This window comes from Cygnus atratus, chromosome 3, assembly GCF_013377495.2.
Source record: "Cygnus atratus isolate AKBS03 ecotype Queensland, Australia chromosome 3, CAtr_DNAZoo_HiC_assembly, whole genome shotgun sequence".
Lineage (NCBI taxonomy): Eukaryota > Metazoa > Chordata > Aves > Anseriformes > Anatidae > Cygnus > Cygnus atratus.
In genome coordinates, this window is record NC_066364.1 from 99,884,601 (window position 1) to 99,905,974 (window position 21,374).

Consider the following 21,374-nt stretch of genomic DNA (forward strand, 5'->3'; position numbering starts at 1 on the left):
TGGATTTGCCTAGTAACAAAAATCTGGATTAGCCTGAAAAGAGAAGCCAGTGATCTTTTCTTGGAAAATCCTGAAAAGCTGGACAATTATTTGAGCATAAATGTTGGTCTGGCAATGTTTGTGCTCTGAGTTCTGTCAAATCTTGGGATAAGGATCTGATCCTGCAAGATGGAGGGCAGGACTCATGTACTGACCAGTGTGGTGGGCTCCTCCTGCCAAGTCCACACACAGATGTTACACACACTTCCAGCTGAGGCTTCAGGTGGAGAATTACAAATGCAGAGTTTGGCAATTGCAAGCTATATCATAAGATGCAGAGTCTGCTCTTTTTAGCAGAAGAAATCCAGAAATCTGGATCTAGTACCAAAGATGGAAAAAATATCAAACTATGACTAGAAGCCAGTTTTATTACTATAGTTCTGAAGAAATTTATCTCAATATTTTCAGAAATGTCTACAGTCCCCTGTGCTTTCTCTGTAGAATACTTTTTGTTTGTTTGTATTTTATGTAATAAATAATGTTAAATAGATATCAAAATCAGATTCAGATATTTGCATATCCATTTTTTAAGCTGATTCTGTGACAGATGGCAAAAGAAAGGATGAATGCACAGATATATACAAATATAAGAAATGAATATGAATCTGTTCTGCCTTCCCAGAGAGGAAGTAGTCAAAGAAAATGACTCCCACATAATTCCAGATCATTTAAGCTGAAAACCCTGTATGGGAAAAACTACTTTTTGTTACTTGTTTAAGTCCAATCACCACAGTATTGCCAAAAAGGACTTCATTGTTAATCATGAAAACCAGGGCTTCTCAAAAATCAAACCACAGGAATATTGTTTCACTGCATAATGATTTTGAACAAACAAGTTACCAGACAATTGAACAGGTTAAACAAAAATTATATTGTTTCAGGCAATTATCCACATGTGTGCTGACCTCATTTGGGGAAATAAAGCATTTCACATTTTATTACCCAAAGTGTCAATGAAAAATTATACAGGTGATATCTCATTAATGGTTTCATTTTCCCAAACATTGTACAAAGTCACTGCAACACAATTCCAAGTCGATCTACCCATTTGATCTTATATAACCTTCAGGGAACATTAATAAAATTCTGACTCAGATATGCCCTCTGTCAGTCTCTTTTTAGGCATACAGGTGCTTAAATGTCCTTACATCCTACTGAATGAGACTTAAGCTTAAATTTAACCACAAATGTCAATACTTTTCTGGACAGAGATGCTTCCTGGAATGAAGGCCTCTGTATCAGAATAAACATGCTACTTGGTAAGATTATACACAGAGAATTTTGATTTGGGTTTACACAACCTGTGGTATCATGAGGTTAGAAAATCAAATTGCTAATGTGATTTAGCATATTCTTGTACAGACAACTGTGTTCTACTGTTTGCAAAATTTCCTTCTTTTTAAGAGACTCAACATGCATTATGAAGTAGTTCTAAAGATTTTTAAACATTTCATTCAAGAATTGAGTTTTGTTAGTGAAAATGAAGTTTTTACAATTCTCTTGCAATTCTCTTGCAAAGGCATTTAGGACTCCCAGAGGAAGACTGGAAAAATATATCAGCTATTGTAGAAAGTGAATTATAGTGGAAGGAGCTTAGCATGAAGCACATGCAATCAATGATGGGATACTTGAAGTTTGCTTGTACAGTTACCTCCTTAGGGTTAGTATTCTGTAGGTGTTAAACTGCTTTTTCCAAGATCAAGAAACCACAGAAATAAATGACAGTGATATATATATATTTATATATATGTATATAAAGTCCAGAATGAGAGTAGAGGATTGTGGTAGACTGTTCCTGATGGCTGTGATTTAGAGTCTCCGGGGCAGCTAGAGCGGTTCAGCCACTGGACATACAGATTTTCTCAGATCCCAGGCAGGTAAAAGTCAAAGGGGACTTTTGAAGTGTAATGTCCTCTGTTTTGAAGGCATTCCTTTTGTTTTGACATGTTCCTTTGGCTAATTCATGTAACAGGGAAAGTACCACTGAAAACAGTTCACATAAGAAGTTAATTTTCCTGTTGTCACCACATAGACCCCTTGGATTCTCCTTCCTTCTACTAGCGAAACCTTTGTCCTGGTCAGAAAAACTGTGCTGCCTTAGCTGAGCACCTTACCAACTGACTACTGAATCTGGCTGTACTTTTATCACTTTTTCAGGGTTTTGGTGAATCTTGTAGTCTTTTCTGTAGAGTGCCTTTGCTTCCAGAAAAGTGGGGAGGGTTTCCCTACAGATTCATGTTCAGAATGTTCTCATGAAATTTGAAGATAATAAGGTTTTAATTTATTTGTATAAGCTTTTTGTTTCTGTGACATAATGTCACCCAAAATCCATTAATATAAATAAAAGACCAACCCTCCTTTTTTTTTCTTTTTTTTTCTTTTTTTTTTTAAGTGTTTGACAGATAGAAGGTCAGACTTGCAATCTCCATAGCCTTCAAATGCCATTTAAAAAAAATGGTTAAATGATGTTTTCTTTGCTCTCTATAACTTCCTGAGGAGGGGAAGTGGAGAGAGACGTGCTCATCTTGTCTCCTTGGTGACAGGACATGTGGGAACTGTCCTCAAAGCTGTGTCAGGGAAGGTTGTGACGGTTGGACTCAATGGTCTTTGTAGGTCCCTTCCAACTGAAACTATTCTATTCAGAATATGCTGTATTCTCAACTTGACTGGAAACAGTGCACTTTGTGTCTCATCTGGACAAAATTGTTGGAGAGGTAAGAAATAGACCAGCCAGGTCAGTGTCCTGTTTCAGAAAACACCCCATGGAAGGTTGCTCATCTAGAGTTTCCAGTATACGTGAATGAGAGGAAATCAGATCATCAGTCTTTAACCTCTTCCTGAACCTAGAATAAAAGTACGTTCTACCTGATATCTCTTAACTTACTAGAGCCCAGAAAGGACTAAAAGAATTACAAAGTTTGAGAATATATCTTTAGATTAAATTTAAATATAACAACTTAATGTTTGTAATTTTTTTTTTCTTCTATTTCTCTTTTTATTTTTTTAATATCTTTCATTAGCTGGGAAACCTGCTATCCCCTTTGAATTTCCTGTTTTGAAACTATAATGAGCTGTGAATTTTTTATGCTGTGGCTATATATATAGAGGTAGATGCAAACATCAGTCATGCACTAATGAGAAGGATAACAATAGGAAGGAATTAAATGGTGTATTGGAAAAGGGGTTCTGCCTTTGGTGAGGGATCTGAAACTTCTCTACCTGCTGGCCAACAGGACACTCTTTTAGACATGGCTATTAACATTTCTGCCTCAGCAGCTGTGCTGGTGGCAGAGGCTAGGAGACAGAAATTTGGTCACCCATGAAGAGGAAGAGAAAGTATTTGAAGAGAAAACTTTAAAAGTGGTGCTAAGGACATGGATCAGATGTTAAACGATGATTTTGTTTCAATATTAAAGTATTCTGTAATTGATATGTATAGTAAACGGACAGCTGCTTTCTTAACATCCTCTTCAGAATGTGTTAGGGGTCTGCTTAAGTTTGTGTTAGGGCGTACTATTTGAGTATTAATAGGATGATTTAACATATTTTGTGATATAATATGCTTCTCAGTCCTGTGTCTAACTTGTTGATTTGATCTATTCTGACAGCTGTATTGCTCTCTTCTTAGGCTATTAATTATGACTTTGTTGATACACATTTTTCAATGTTATTTTTGTTTAAGTTGCTTTTTATTTTTCAGTGGGTAAAATGGGTCTCAAACCTCTCGTGACCTGGGTATAGATCAACCTATCAGCCTAAAAGCTCCACCCAATAAGCTCTTTGTTCTCTCACAGGAAAACTATATGAACTGGAAATTTGCTTGAAGCCACCACAATAAATATGTTTGTTCAGGGAAAATTAAAAGAGGTGAAACAAGAAGCCTGACAAGACTTCAGTTTTGAGAAAAAAACACAACTGTTTGCGTCTAGTGCATCGCAGAAATTGCTCAAGAACATTTTGTCCTTGTGTAAGGATTGCCCTGTAATGCTGCTAATGTCCTTAGGTTGAGACCTTGGGTTATCGGCTGTGTATGTGCCGATCATGCAAGTTAAAAATGATTTTTTTGCAACGCAGTTTTTATCTTTGTGAGTTCATGATACTTTTTCCTTGAAGCCAGACCTTCTGCTTCCCCTGCATTTTCTTTCTCCTTTTGGCCTGACTTGCTTCCACTGTGGGCTGAACGTGCTTCCCAGTGGCAGTGAAACCTCCAGATGGCACATTACCCACTTCTCATAAATTAGAGCAGAAGAGAAGTGCAAGGCACTGGAATTCTTTGAGGTTTAGGTTTATAGGGATTACAATAAATTCAGTCAGATGGGGAGGGTCATTATGTACTGGTGGAATGCAGATAAGATTATGCTGCCTTTATTTATTTATTTTTCTTAAAATTGCCTTGAGATAATCTTGAAGGCTGCAGAAAGTGTTCCACATTTGGCGTTCTCTATTTCACACATGCAGATCCTTAGGGAAAATGAATCCAGAACTGTATCAGAAGCAGGAAACTAAACTGATCATTTGAACCAAATTCTGCAATCTCTTCATACACCACAGAACATGAGAGTCTTGGCCGTTCACACTCTGCCAAATAATGACCTTGAAGACAGATGAGAACAAAATATGGCAAAAGATTTCCCCAGACAAGTCTTGGAGAACAAGAGCCTTTCAGTTCAGAATGTTAGTGCCACACCGCAGAAACCTTTTCATTGGCAAGCTCAGTTCATAACCTGCCTGGTTATGAATTAACACCAGTTTAAGAGACAGTTAAAGAAAAGAAACGCCATGAAAAATGTAAGACAAAAAAATCTCTCTCCTCTGGAGAAAAACAAAAGAATTAAAAGGATGTTCATTACAGTGAACTTCTTCTTAAGCTGCCACTTTGCTTCAGCAATGGACAGAACATCATTCCTCCTAATCACCTGTTTAGGGCCCCAGATGTATCCCTGTTAAGTGGAATTCTTTCTAATACTGTCCTGATTAATTAAGAAACAGTCTTTCCCATTCACTGTCATCAGTGACCTATCATTCAGTGTCGCTATCCTTCACTGTCATTAAGTAGAGTATGCATACACTGTAATAGGTAAGATGATTTCAGAGACAACTATTGATCCTTTCCCAGTGGTCTATTGCTAGTTAATGAGCATTAGTTTCCTTAACGATGTTTAATGTTGGTGAGTTATTTTTAAGTGATACATGGCCTGACCCTGGAAAGTGCTGAATGCCCTTAACTCCTATTGGACTTCAGTGAGAGTTGAGGGCACTCATGATATCAGTCTACAGGTCTTGTGTTTGAAATGGCAGCAAAAGCTTCTTTTGGCATTCAGACAAGGGTGAGCAAAGCTCTACAGGAAGAAGATGGAACAGCTTCTTCTAGAAGATATTTTAAACTTATTTTCCTTTTCATCACTGAAATGGACAGCTTTCAAGAGAAAGGCAGCCTTCTACAAAGGACAGATACCACCCTTCTGCCAGTTTTGCTTTCCTCTTATTTTCTTCCTATACCTCTCACTGTCCTCTAGCTTATTTTCTGGCCAATATGAAGAGGCATCTCTCAAGCTCATCTGCCCCCTGTACTTGCCTCCCTATATTCCCTTTATTTCCAAATTAAGTGGACACACACAGTCTGTCACCATTGCCTTGAGTTGCTCCAGCTCTTCTGAATGTCTTCCAGTTGGCTTTCATTTCTATGCTTTATTAGAACTGCCTTGATTACCAAAAGCTGCCTCTTGGCAAAATCTCAAAGTCAAAGTTTCTTCTCCTCCTCTTCGACCTTACAGTTTTTTTGTGACCAAAATACTTTTCTGCTCAGTGCATCACTCTGCCTGTGCCTTCCCCACTGCCTCTTCTGTTTGCACTGCTATTCATTACATTGTCATCCCTTTGGTGTGTGTTCCCCCTCCCTTTCTCCATCCTCTGTCCACAGAACTTCGTCCTATGACCCCCCCCTTCAAACAATCAACATTCAAAAAAAATGTAGGACAAAAATATTTGCTCTTACTCTTTGCATGCACAGTTTGCGCTCACATTATTTGGCTAATACATGCAAACCTCATGGCACATAAGGTTCAGTTGTAGGTGATTTTCCATTTTTCCCTTACATAAAAAGCAGCAACAACAACAACAACAACAAAAAACACTCCTTAATTCCTTGTGCATGAGAACAGTACAGAGTTAGGAGAAGGAACTGATTTGACTAGAGAGAAAAGAATGTTTCCCAGAGATGTGGGCAACACTGAGTCTATCAGCAGGAAATATTGTAAAGTTCTAAATGTAGACATAGGAGTTACTTTTGGTCCTTTTTTTTTTTTAATGAATTTGCTTATTTTTTTACTTTCTAAATTATTTTGCAATGCATATTAAGGTAACTATTCCACACAGCTTTACAAAAAAAAGTATTCAAGAAAGAAGCCCTATCTGAACAACTGATAATTTCTGTAGCAATTTCAAGATAGATTAGATGTACTGTGACGTATATGCCTGGAAGTCAAATTTATCAGTTTGGTGGTTAACTTCACATACAAGAACAAAAAGAAAGTACATCCTTGGCAGACCTGTCTTTAGGGATAAGTATCAGGGACTGTTTTTGTTAGAATTAGTCCCCAGAGAAGGAGATCAATGTGTAGATGATACAATTGTAATATGAAGATAAGTTGTACAGATACATATCTTTGTCCTGTGCAGGCATAATTTATTGCATGGACATTGCCTGTGAACTGGATGGGGGTGGGGAAATGCAACTCTGCACAGTGTGAGGAAATTTAGAGACACAGTTTGGATGTTTCTCTGTGATTATTCCTTCACTTATGTGCAACAGGGATTTTTTTTTTTTTTTTTGCCCCTTCATCTGGCCAAATAATCAATTTGCATTTTTTTCAGTTGAAAAAAGGAGTAAATGTGAAAGTTGAGCTGAAGTAAAAACTGGAAAAAAAGACACAGTTGCTCTTTTTGCTCTTCTTATGAACTCCTACATTGCTGTCGTGTGTGTGAGGACATAACCATAGACCTCCCGTTTGCCCTGCAGCATTCCCCATACAGCCCTGCACTGACTCATCATTGCCTTGTTAAGTAAGAAAGCCTGGGAAATGCTCTGCTCCCAACAGTTGTTCTCTCTAGCAGTAATGACCCTTCATATGAAGACATACTTTGTGGGACTGATAAGCATCCTCACAGGCTCCAATGAAGACTGCAGTAGTTTGACATTGTCACTTATTGTAGACTCTGTGTACCTCCCTTACCTCTGGGTGCTGCAGAGAGGGGGGCTGATGCTGCAGAAGGGGTTAACTGGGATTTTCTGTAATGTGCTCCTATTTCCTTTCCCTCCCTTCAGCTCCTTCACAAAATGTTAATCTAATTGTGATAGTATCACTTTGATGACAATATGACAAGACAGACAAATTTGATTTTATTCTCCACAGAGCAAAGCATATGCTGCTTGGGAGACTTTGACAGAGAGAAGGACATAAAACAAATGGAGTTCATGAATATACAATTTTTATTGTACACAGTAGTGACATCCAAACTTCAGAGAATAGGTGGGTGAGACTTATGCTTTACTATTGAGATTAATGGGTACGTAAAATAGTGCCAACAGAGAGTACTACAGTTTATGTTAAAAATGTCGACGTGGATAAGAATAATTTTCTTCTCAAGATGAATGATGCATTTAATGGCTGTGAGACATTCATGCCCAGTAACAGTTCCTCAAAAGTAATTTTTTGTTGTTATTGTAAATTATATAATCTTAACTGCAATTATAGCCCTGTTTAGGTAAAGGTCAAGTTAGTACAGTGGATGGTTATAAACTAAGAGGGAAATTGGTAAATTTATTCCCTTGATGAAAGCCTACGAATGATTTTAAGCAAGATAATTTTTTGTAACTGTATTTCAACTTTAATGTAATATAGCAAGTAAAGACAGCACACATTAACAAAGGGTAAATTAGATTTGTCTAAGTAAACATGTATCTGCAATAGGAGTAGTGTTGCTGTAGTAAGGACAGTCTGAAGGTTAAGAGCTCCATGTAAATGGTATAGATTCATTTTCGTGGAAAGCAAAAGGAGGGACAAGCTCTGAAAAATTGCCTTTGATGGAATGCAATCTGTGCTCTCCTGAGCAGCACACAAATACTTTGCAACACGTGAAACTGTACCCACCTCTCGGTCATAAGAAATTGGCTAGAGTCCTTTTTGGTTTTGAAAGCCTGCCCTTAAACAATGCAATGTTCTTTTCAGCCCCTTTAGACTGATCAGATTTGTTAGATTTGTTTTTTTTTTTTTTTCTTTTAAATAAAGAGGTTAAAAAATAAGAAGGAGAAGGTTCTGGGTATGCTAATGAAGGGTATTTGCTAAACCAGGGCCCAGTGTGAATTTTGGTGTTTATTTTTCATGTTTTAAAGAAAAATCTGAATGAAAACAGTAATAACTCTCAGAAATCTGTTTAAAATGATAAGTAAGCTTTCTCAAGTCAATGGCAAGTTTTTGCTCTGGAAACCCAGCATCAGGGTAACTGTTTTCGTTTTTCACAGTATTTTAGTGAAGCAAAAGCATTGTTATATATGGTTACCATTTTAACTCAGAACTTTTAACTGCATGAGCTGTTGATCAATTTATCAGTACAACTCAGGGTCTTTTTTGCTCTGTCAGACCACAGAGGTATAATCCTTGTTCTCTTCTGGAAAAGTATGTTTTAGGAAATTAGCAGGGAAAAATCCACTTTCTGTTCTATTAGATGCCAGAAACCGTCAACAAATTACCAAATATATGTAATACATATTCTAACAACAACAAAACAATCAAACAAAAACAAAGCAAAAAAAAACCACTAAACACTGTGCTACGTTTCTTTCTTTGTTGACAGATGAACAACAAAAGCTTGTTACTTGAGTTTGCCATCAATTAAAATTCACATTGGATCAGCTCTGGCCTGTCACCTACCATTATAGGGAAAAGTTGGCTGTGGGCCACATGTTAGATGAGTGGGATGTTTTTGCTTGGCTGTACTGCTTCTCCTATCTGTTTCTGGAAACTCCACCTGGCAACCTAGGTGCTGGGCAGCCATCACATCTGCTTTCTGGAGACTCACCTTTGTACCCTTTCAATCTTCAGAATAAAAGCAAAAACATAAAGAAAGGTATGAACTCAGCAGCAGCAGCACTGAGATTTGTTTACTTTTAAATGTGAACTTGTATATATCCAAAAGAGAGTTACCCTGCTAAATAACAAATATGAGACATTACTAATATCTGGATGTGAATATCAGCTACTGTTTCAGGTCTGAAACAAAGATGAAATCCAATGAAAAAGAAATAGTCTGAACAAAACTCACTTTCTTGAACAAAGCCATGCTTTCTTGGGTTACTCAGTATAAGGCTGTTCACAACAGCAAGACCAGGGCCTGATGATCAAGAAGTGGCAACAAAATTTAACAAAGTGAATTACAAAACAGGTTTACTCAGAACTCAACTGGAAAATCAATTTGCAACTTGGTAAAATATGCAGATAAAATTTCTGAAGTGTTCAGATTTTTGTTCTCTTTTATGAATGAGTGTTCAGCTTAGAATATGTTGAGCTGCTGAGGAGCCACAGTGCTTGTTAATAATGTCACCTCTTTGACACTTGTTTTGTGCAGAGCTAAATAGCAGTAAGATGGAAGGCAGTAGAAAATAAGGTCCATCATCATTGCTCATCATTTGTAATTTGTGGAGTGTGACAGTGTGTTCAGCAGAATGCACAGGTGGAATAGAGACAATCTTTGCCTCCAAGAGATTGCAGTCTGACATACAGACACAGAGAAGACTAGGTATAAAACATAGAGTAAAAGATTTAGAATAGTATTGTTCTTTATTTTGTGTTATCAGACTATTTACTGTCAAACTGGGGAAGGCTGAGATTATTGGAAGGATGCCAATATGTGTAAAGATATTACGTTGTGCAGTCTCTCGTTAGGAGGGATCACAATGATCAGGAATTGCTATTAGGAATCCTGAGATAGAAGAAAAACATCTATACAATCAAAGGCAAATGTGGAGGCAGACTTGAAAACACCCATGTGTGCTCATATGAAGCTGATATTCTTGGTGGAATTAAATAAGCAAAAAGATTCAGTAGAGACAAGATCCGTTGTGTAGACCTGTGCTGACTGAGAAAGAATTTTGAAACTAAGGTACAATCAAAAGTTAATATGGAATAAGAAACGAGGAATAAAGAATTTTGAATAGAAAGGGATGTGAGCTGAGTGTTTTCTACCACTCCATAGAACCCTGGCAAGGCCTGTTGTATAAATAATTATTTTATATAAACTGTTCTTTGGCAGATTAGATGCTATCATTGTAGTATTAAAAAAAAAAAAAGTTATAATTTTTTTCACCAGTCTGTTCTGAATATCAATTTCTTGAAAACTGCATGTTTAATGAAAAAAAAATAATTAAAATAAAATAAGATCCAGCAACACAAAGACTGCATCCACAACTTTGTTGTTCCTTCTGAACATTGGCTGGCACTGACTGCATCAAAGTGCAGATATATGCATGACTGTAGCCACATGTGCACACAGGAACATGCACATGCACAGTGACAAGATGTGAAAATCAACCGGAAGTTAATAGTATGAGCAACCTTTGCTCAATCTAGAAAATTAAAAGTACCATAAATATGGGGGCAGTGTGTGATAGCTCACTGCTTTGAGCTAGATCAGCCCAGGGATAGTTCTAATTTACATTCCTAACACTTATTTCGGGTTTTACTGTATTTCAATGTTAATAAAAACGGCTAATTAACTGAAACACCCCCAATATTGATGGTATACTGTAAATGTCACCTCTGAAATACACAGCCTGCTCATGAGACAAGCACGTTCCTGCAGCGCTGGCGGCCCCTGGAGAGTCATCCTTTTGGGTGGATTTGTTCCAGGGGAGCACATCATTGTGGTTAACTCTGAGGATGCAGCTCTGCCTCTTTTCACCCTCTGGTCAGCATAAAATTTCCGTGGTAAAATTTGCAGAAGGCCCACATAACTCATTGTTTCACTTGCATAGTAATTAACAACACAAACGTCAGCAAGGCAGCCCCCTATTCCTCTTGGCTGTTAAGCTTGACCTCCCCTCCCCTCTCCCCTCAGTTCACAACTCTTCTCATCTTCCAAAATTATGCGAGAAACGATTTTTCATACTATTTGCATGTTTTAGAGTGTTCATCATTATCATGTGCACTGACAGCTTTATACTTCAGCTGTGACAGAGCTTGAAAAATACTAGCCCTATCAATCAACACTTCGTAGATTTCCAAAATGAGATCTTTTGCAGCTGACATTCTCTTTTTCTTTTATTTTCCTCTCTTCAGCAACAATCTATGGTTTGCTTTCACTTTTTATTTAATTACACAAAGACTACAGATGTTATAATATTACATTAGGATGAAATACTTCTGACCTGCTTCAGATTTTTTGATTGAATTACTTTGCCATAAATCTTCTTCTTTCATCACAAATACTGACCTCAAAGTCATTTAAGTAACTCTCCCTTTCCCCTGTGCTCAGCCTCACCTGCCCACATTACTATATGCACATTATTTCCTAAAGATGCTGTTTCTTTCATTATTTTGGATTATTGCTACAGTCACTTTTAAAATGTTTGTTTACTAGCAAGGGCAGTAGCTCACATCCTTAGCCATTAAAACTTTGAAGCAGCTGAAGATCTTTTCCTGTGTTTATGTAATTTTTTTTTATCTTGTTTCCCCACAAATAACAAGATAAAAGACTATTCCTATAGCTAACATTATGGTATGCTGTTAATATGCTGAAAGTGTAAACTCTTATTTTACTTTTAAAATGTTCCACTAGACAAACTTCTCAATTAAAAATGTCTCAATGTAAGGAAAAAGAATAAAAGAATATAGAAGCCAAAAGTGTAATTTAAATATCATAGAAATAATAATAATAATAATAATAATACAGTCCTAATGCTGCAGTTTTGGTGTTAGAAGTTAGTTGGTTCAATATTAGAGTTCAACTATATTCAGTAAAAGCCACTCTGTGAAAAGTAGGGAGAATTGGCAGAAATGTTGCTTATGGAAATAGTAAAAAGAATTAGTAATTCTTTAAAATTAAATTGGAAAAACTTCTATGCAGTTTTGATTGAGACCTATGGCAATGTTCTAGTTTATGGCTTGAGAATCTTCCTGAGTCAAGACTTATAATTGCTGCAAGCTGTCTCATTTGCCAAAGCAGACATAAACTGAGAATTAAAATATGCTAAAGAGCTAACCCGCTAGTATTTCATTTGATTTTGTTGTTGTTGTTGTTGTTCCTACATGTGAAGATACAGACTCTAACAAAATCTATGAGAGTTTTGACACTGATTTGGCTGAAGTCAAACTGTCCAGCAGTTTAAAAAGCTGCACCGGGTTAGGTCCTTGAGAGATAAACGCAGACAGGAAGGATATAGAACACTTTGAGGTTAAGTTTTGGGATAAAGGACCCATCCCTTCCCTTTACTTGGGTGTCAGGTAGCAACCAGACCTTGACCACTATGTTGCAGTGTATTTTAGGTGGCAAGTTTAATTTGGGACTTACTACGTAGCTATAAAATTATTTTATTTAAAAGATAGATTAACTGTGGTTGGTGATGTCATTGTAAAAAGATGAAAAGGACTAAATCCTGAAGATCTTATTCAGAACTCAGAAATCTAAGAAATCCCATTAAGTTTATGGCAGGAATAAGCAATGACACAGTCTCCATCCTAGGACAGCTGTGGAGCTAAAGCCTATGACCAGCAGAATCCTTTCCATCCCCAAGTCTCCTCAGGCTGCCATCTCTGGTAGCACTCAGCCAGCCACGGAACAGCATCAGGGACTCGGCCAAACCACTATATGCTTATAGTTCTACAGCAGATTTTGTAATCAGAGGACAGAAAAGGTGAGTAAGATGCAAGAGCAATAGAGCGATTAGTCTTCTGCCTGCAGTTGATACGGGTTATGCAGAAGTACTGAACAATTGATTCAGTGTAATGCTGAATTTTAATCAAATGGGAGAATAAGCCAACTTTTAATCAAGATTTTCCATAATGGATTATTTTCCTAATTGAATAAGTTCAGGAGACAAACAAATATGGCTCAATGGCATTCTTCACATATTGGTAAGCTTTCAATCTCAAATTGCAGTGAAAAAATCTGAAATAAAATCTCTATAGAACATAGCTGAAGGTTACATTCATCTTCTTAAAACAATCCAGAGTATTCAGGGGTGAACCACTACCAAATTAATTCATATTTCAAAACAATTATGCCTACTAAAATGTACAATAAGGAGATCAGTCCTAAAGGTCAGTTGCTGAACTAAATATGAAGATAGTTAGTTTTTTAAATAGAAAATATAGAGTGATTTTAAGAAATAATTTACTAAAATGTGGATATGACTTTCACTAAAGGTAGAAAATCTTAAAATCATTTTAAAACCAACAACAAGGAAAAAAAAAAAAAAAAAGAAAGCAGAAAAGGACCCCCTGACTGCACCTGTATTTAGATGAATTAGATGAATTGATACTTTTTAGAAAATACAGAAAAATACAATATATAAAAACATAGGAAAATATATTTGTAATGATGGCTGAGAAATATAAATAGCATAGATGTTGTATTGGATTGATAAATTAATCTTAAGTAAGAGACAATTGCATTGTCAGTGCATGTGAATGAGACTCTGTTCACATGCAGGAGACACTCAATGTCAACAGGCAGTTTTCCTTAGGACACTGCTCTGACAAAGTAAGGAAATATTTTTTTGCTCAAGCTTAAACTCTGCCAAGGTAACTGAAACTAATGTCTTCACTCCAGTGAAATGTACCTTGAGATCTTCAGGTATCACCAGCAAAGCGAAGCCATCAGCCTACAGCTGACCTAGGCCAGCAGCTACAAGAGCATGAGCTTGTAGGTTTCATCTGGCAGTGAGGACATTTCTTACCCAGCTTTAGAGCCCTTAATGTTATGCCTCAATTTTCTTTGGAGGCCTGTTATTTAAGATGTACAATTCCAGACCTAAATGTTTCATACTCATGAAATTAGACTTTTCACACCTTTGTTCAGAGAAAAAACTATTAAAGACAGAATGATACAAATATCTAATTGTTTCTCCTTACTAAAAGCATCACATTGTCTTCTGGAATTTTATTTTAAAGCTGATGGTAGCTAATACTAACTAATATTATAAAACGTATTCCTGCTTGATCAGAAATTAAATTCTATATTTGAGTTTCTGTGGAGCTGCTTCCTATTGGTACGTAAGTAATACTAAAGAACCCCTGACAAACTCATGATATTTAATTTTAGTAAATATTAGTATTTGATTAGAATTTTATGTTTCTCCATACTCACAAAAATTATGACTCAGCTGTGTGAACATGTCAGGTATGACATACATTTCTGAGAATATTTTTGATTCCTTCATCTCTTAGACCTTAGAACCTGCTGCTCACCCTGACTTTGCTATTATTAAATTATAGCACTGTTAAGTAACTAAAGGCATACAAGATTAGTAAGGATAAGAACTATGACTTAATCACTAAATATTATAAAATTGATGCAAAACACATTTATATTTTAATTGTTGGACAGGATTAATTCTCATCTATGTAAATAAGGCAATTCTCACCTGTATAAATATGACTTTCCTCCAGAACACATTGGAAGTAATCATATTTTGATGAATGTACATGAAGGTATGTATCAAATTCTGCCTTATATACACACAGATTTTGCTGTTTTATATGAGTAGTTTTACATTGAGAAAAAAAATCAATTAAAAACTCTAGAGTGTGAAATGGCTATAAGTTCAAAAAATTAATTGGCAATAATAAAAATTTGGGGTAAAGACAAAAGAAAAATTATGTTTTGTTTGAAGTTCTGGTAGTAACTGAAATTGAGATAAGATTTTTCTACGTAAATGTAAAGGGATAGTTCAGAACTGATATAATTAATCCTAAACATTACAAATTGTGTACAGTGCATTTTAGTAACTAGCAAGTGGAAACTACTGAGCCTTAGTGCAAATACCATTGTACTTAAACTGAAAGCACAACTGCTTTCAGGGCTTTGGAATTCACATGAAACTCTCAATAGGTATTAAAAATAATTTTCAATATATTTTATATATTTTCAAATATATTAAAATATTTCAAATTATAGTCCAGAGTTCTGTAGGCTCTATAACAAGATATATTCATAGGTTAATGGATGAAATGAGGACAAATATAACCAAAAAAGGATAAAAAATACCGAACAACTATTGCATTGTTTGAGGCAAAAAATTACCAGATGTGTATATGGAACAGTCTAGTCCTTTACTGCAAAATGTCTGTAGTTTAACATTCTACCTGTGGCATTAGTTATAAAAAGGATACTTTTCAACCCTAAGTAAGTAGGATAATAGTATCCTAAATCTAATAAAATGTGACATCAAATATCAGAAAATATGATTTTCTGCCAACCAGGCTGGTAAGCTACTTTATGTGACACTTTTCAAAAAGAGAACATTCTTCCTGTGTCTCTTAACATTGTGTCTGAGGGGGTAATCTGCCAGTTAGGGCACATGTGTGACGATGAAGAGACCCTCTGTGCAGCTGACATGTTGTCCACTCATGTATGGCTGCATGTCACCTCATTTTTGCTGTTCTAAGACCTGGGGCAAGTATTTGATGCAATACTGGCTTTTTTCCTTCTCACTCAATGTTTATTTTGTCTTGCTGTTTCCAAAGCTCTGTAAAACTGATTTGAAGGAGAGAGGGTTCCTTTTCCTTCCTTCCTTCCTTCCTTCCTTCCTTCCTTCCTTCCTTCCTTCCTTCCTTCCTTCCCTTTTCTTTCTTTTTCTTTTCTCTTTTCTTTCTTTCTCTTTCTTTCTTTCTTTCTCTTTCTTTCTTTCTTTCTTCTTTCTTTCTCCTTTCTTTCTCCTTCCTTCCTTCCTTCCTTCCTTCCTTCCTTCCTTCCTTCCTTCCTTCCTTCCTTTTTTCTTTCTTTTTCTTTCTCTCTGTCTTTCTCTTTCTCTCTCTTTCTCTCTTTCTCTTTCTCTCTCTCTTTCTCTCTTTCTCTCTTTTTCTTTTTCCTTCTTCTTTTTGGTTTGACTGTCACCCTTCTAAGTCTAAGAAACCAAATGTGCAAGGTACTGAACACCTTCAAAGTCATAGGAGATTTGAGATTTTAGCATCCTGAAAGTGATTCTCAGTACAGGATTTGTATGCAAGTTAGGTTTGTTTCACTCCAGTGTAGGAGATACACACACACCAAAAAAAAAAAACAAAACAAACAAACAAGCAAAAAACCCACAACAATGGTAGGATGCTAGGCAGCCTCAAAGAAGCTGATCAAAAGGAGAGTGCAAGGAATTTCCACTTTCTCTCTCACCTGCCTCACACACTCACCTATGCTTGGTACCTTGGAGAGGGAAAAACACTGAAATTAATTTTCACTATTTTGCCAGCAGTCAGGTCTCCCTGAGTGGCAACACGTTGACACGACTGAGAGTACAGACCATTGCTGAAACAAGCCCAACAGGTTTGCTTGCTGGAGTCAAAATGCATTTGATCCCTTTTTGCCTCCAGTCCTGGCTACCCAAAAAGCAAGAGCAAAATCTGTCATATACCACATCTTGACAATCATTTGCTTATCTTCATAAAATTCAATATAAGCTTATCTAGGATTGCATCCTAATATTCTATTATTGTCCCGTTCTAACTATTTTTAATTTTTCTTGTTATATTAATAGATGTAGCAATTGAACTGGTGGGACTTTTGGTAGCTTTGGTTTAAACTGTCATAATTCTGCTAGAGTAACTCATAGAAACATAACTATCATGCAACACTTGAGGTTTTCTCATTTCTCCCCTGAACCAGAGATGAGTCTTCCATTGCTGTGCCACATTCAGAAGCCTGGAGCAAAAGAATTTGCTTCAGAGAACAGTAGAACCTTCATAAAACACCTTTGCAACACTGCAGTGGCACAAGTTGAGCACAGAAGTGTCAGCATCCAGTTGATATACTTTAAAGGCATCATTAGCTAACAGTAGTCAAGATACAGGTACAATCCAAGTGAAAGGTTGAATGGACTTCTTTGAAGGGCCGATTAAAATCATACTGGGAGAAAGAAAATGTTTACACATTTTTTTCCTTAAAGACTTTTCCAGAGATGGTGGCTTCATCTAGCCCCAAACCCAGAAAGATTTCCTAATCATCATTTTTCCCATGCCTGTGTTAGTTAAACAGGGTTATACCAAGCTTTCTATAAGCAGCGGTTTCTGCAGCACAGAAAACTTGAGAGCCCTACCTGAGCCCCATGGTCAGCCGGTGACAACCTTTGTGGAAGTACGGACGTGACAAAGAAGGGCTATGCTTTGATTTCACAAGCCTCAGTTGTTTCCTGTCATCTCTGCTAGAAATTAGCATTTTTTGTTTTATGACCATTTTAATTATAGTTTTCCTATTTCAGTTCTACTAAATATGAATGAAGCAGGTGAAGTGTAGCCTGGTTGGAGCACTGTGCTGTTTAGTGCTGGTTACTATCTTTAGCAGAGAAGCTGGAATTCATTCTCATCTCATTTGCCGAGCGCTCTATCATTAAAGTGTCATTGAGAACTGACACCACTTAATTTTAGCAGCTTTCAATTCTCGTTTGCAGCAAGAATAGCTTTAAATGGAGAGGAGTGCAAATTACAGAGAGAGGGATATTTTTACACCACACTCAGCATTTTATCAAACAAAGCAGCCTCATGGGGAATAGGGGACAATACATTATAAAACCAAACTCTCCTCTGATGCTGCTAAATGGGTATTTAATCTTCCTATTGCAGGCATCCACTCTGATGAGCCTGTAACGAATATACTGCCTGGGACATTAGCTGAGCAGTTGTGCCTTTCTATTCCCCAAAATATCCCTTAGTTTTTATTTTGGGTGTGGCCAAAGAATAAGCTGAGGAACTCAGCTGTGCCTGCAGACCACTGAGGAATCTGTACCTTGTTGCAGGCAAACCAGTTTGGGACATATTTTCCCTTCTCCTATTGATTGCATAATTACTTTTTTTCCTCCCACTGCAGTTTGAACCCTTAGGCAGTTAAGAAAATCACCTAGCTGGGATCGGTGACAAATTTTAACCCATTCAGCTTGGCTTCCCTGCCTAATTGGATGAAAAATATCCTCATGCACTACATTTCAAAATATTGCCATTCTGTTGGAAATTTGGTGCTGAATAGATGCTAGGTTTAGCTCTGTCAGATAACTGTTACCTTTTTTCTATAATTATGTATGTGAAAGTATGAGTTTCTGTCTCTGAAATGAAATAATTTTCTTGGAATTAGGGCACATTTGGGACAGGCAACTGGATCATATTAATTAATTTTAATACAATAAATACCAATAAATACATGGGGGGGAGGATGAAATGTTATATGTGTTAGCTGAGAATAAAGATGTATTTGAATGCATATTTACAATGTTATAAAACTTGATGTTATTGTCCATAACAGTATCACCTTAAGGTACAATATCTGTTAATGATTTGGATGTAGAGAGGATTACAGAGTTGCTGCAGTTTTGTAGAAAGTCTTGAGGTAAGAAATGCAGTCAGGGTAAGGACTCACACACAAATTAGGATCCCTGTCAAACCCACCTCTAACCTGTGGTGATGCTACTTGACTGAATTACAAGTGTGATTCATACTTTTTTTTTTTTTTCCCTGATGATTTCACTATAGGGAGAGTTTAGAGTAATTGGATGCACAGAATAGCTTCATTTGGAGATGATATGAGACACACACTGCGTGGATTTTTACCCCTCAGGTGCTGATGTCTCCCTCATCCTTCAGGTCGTTCTAACACAATTTTTGCCCCAGAGTTTTTGGCATTTTGATGTTTGTTATGTGCCTTTCTTCTTAAGGTCTCTTCCAGCCCAAGCCATTCTCTGATTTTATGATTCTTCTCCCAGCTGCTCAGGTTCCTGGTGGACTCATATGATGATTGCTCACAGCACCAGGCTATTAATTCCTCAGCCTCAGGGCACCAGTGCCAGGATGCACATCTTGGGGGAAGGTGCAGGTGGCATGTACTTCCATCCCACCACCGCCTGCTGCCCTTTTGGATGGAATGAGGGGAGGAGGACGAGGGAAGTGCCCGCTGAGAATCTCATGACCCAGCCAGTGCTAGAGTGAAAGCCCTGCTGGGGAGAGGGCTGGTGGATAGGCTGTGAGGCAGTGTGCAGCTGAGTAATGAAGTGACTGTTTAAAACGGGAGAACCTGATGGGCCAGCCAAGGGCTGACATTGCAATTAATTCTCTAAGCCTGATGTTTCACCTGATTACTGCATTTTGACTTGATTACTTGATGGACCATGCTGGGAGTGAAACAATAGGGATATTGAGGGGCCAAGTTCAAAGAACTTTTTCTCTACTGCCCACTATGTTGTGGAGGAAAAAATTAATTCTGGGTCACACCTTCTTATGAAGCCAAAGATCATAACTCAAACTTTGTTTTGAGTCTTTCCATTTACAGAAACATTTATTTGATTCAACACCACTTTCTCAAGTTGTGTTTTGTTTTGTTTTTAAAGTGTTTAAACTCTTTGTCTATTTGCAGTCATTGCAGACATCAGTATTTTTCTCCTAGTATGAGTTATCTTCACCTAAAGAGTTTCATTGTTAGGCTTTTCTCTGGCATAATTCTGTGTCCCCTTGAGCTTGCATTTGACACTAGCCCACATAGCATTGCTGCATCTCTCTTCTGTGGTCCCTTTAGAGTTTCATGTATCTCGTTGAAGTCCCTCATAAGATCCTTTTTTCCAAACGATACAGACCTACTTTCTCTAACCTTTCTGAATATATAAGACCCTTGAGTCCTTGTATCATTCTGAATGCCCTTAGCTTGCCTCCTTCCATTTTTGTGATACTTTTTTTTTATTAAAAATAAAACAGACCCCTACAATGTAATCCAAAATGACACTTTTATTTTTTTCTTTATTATATCCCTGTTTTAGATATAATAGCATTTGATTTCTCTCTTTTTAAAATTCTTGAATTATTCTTTGGCTTCGACAAAATACAATCCTGTAAACAGCTGATTTTCATCTTCATGATGCTGATGCTTAGAGTTCAGCAATGTATTCTCTGTTTTGTGTGGATTTCTCCTATTTTGTTATACTCTAAGTGAGATCACACTTAGGTCTGTACATGTTTGCAGTGGCACTTTGAATCCTCTTTTTTTTTTTTTACACCTCACATTTGAATTTTGTTGACTCAAAAGAAAGAACTTTTTATTAGATTGCAATTTTACGTCATGTACAATGGTAGAGACAGGCTATAGGTGCTTGTTGTGGCATGGGAGTCACAGCCTCCTTGCAAAGTGTGTAAAATCATAAACTGACTGTAAAATGTTGCCACTGCTGAGAACAGAGAGTGGTATTTGTGAACACAACCATGGGATGGAATGAAGCTGGCCCGATATCACTGAGATTGCTGTCAGCAGCAAAATTGTCCAAACCTTGTGCATTCAGCCTCTTTTCCTGCTGTGACAGCACAAAGCAGGATTGAAGAGACACTTGGCCATGGACAGGGTACAATTTCAGTCTAGCTGAAACTACAGAGTCATAACTTAGGCCATCAGAGCATATTTTATAGAAGAAAGGAAGGCTGGTTTCAGCTGCAAAACATTAGTAAAAACCAAGTGCTTCTTCAAATAAAAATGTGCCAGTGTGTTTGATGGATAAATGGAACCAAACTGGAAGATAAGATTCAGTTTAAGACACAAGTCTGAATTTTAAATGGTTGCGACTTACTACAAAATTAGTATTTTCCTCTCAATTGTTTGGAGTGCTATTGCTAACAATACTTCTTGTTGCAAGAGCCAAGAAAGATTATACAGAGAAAAATAAAAAAAATAAAAATGTCTAAGCTTCTTCATTGTCTTTGTAGAAGAAAGGGGTTAAGTGTCAATGAGAGTCAAGCTTCCAGTATATTCCCCCATCTGCCAGTTTTTCAGTGTTGCATATTTTACTTAAAGTTTGATTCACTGTTACCCTTTTATAGTGAGTCATTTCTATCTGAGGGCATCACAGCACAAAATAGGAAATGAGAGATTTTTTAGAAGATACCCAAATTTGACTGTAACAGGATGTACATCAAAAGGTAAATTCTAATACTTTTCAAAATTTGAACAACAGGTTTTCAAAGTAAGAGAGTTGAAGAAATAGACATGAAAGTTCAGTTCCTTCAGCCAACATAGAGGGAAGTTTCTGTCTTGTTTATTATTGTCCGAGACCAAGATCAAGAGAGCAATTGCTTCACGATATTTGATTTACTTAGTTCTGTGACATT

General features: G+C 36.9%; 1 long non-coding RNA gene across 2 annotated transcripts in view; it reads left to right on the top strand.

Annotated features, from left to right (window-relative positions):
• The first annotated feature begins 12,833 nt into the window (after positions 1–12,833).
• Positions 12,834–21,374, top strand: part of LOC118255203 (uncharacterized) — a 30,802-nt gene continuing 22,261 nt past the window's right edge. For both annotated transcript variants that reach the window (XR_004780894.2, XR_007708063.1), the window contains exons 1-2: positions 12,834–12,946; positions 14,703–14,744. This is a non-coding gene — a long non-coding RNA (uncharacterized LOC118255203). The remainder of the gene's footprint in view (positions 12,947–14,702; positions 14,745–21,374) is intronic.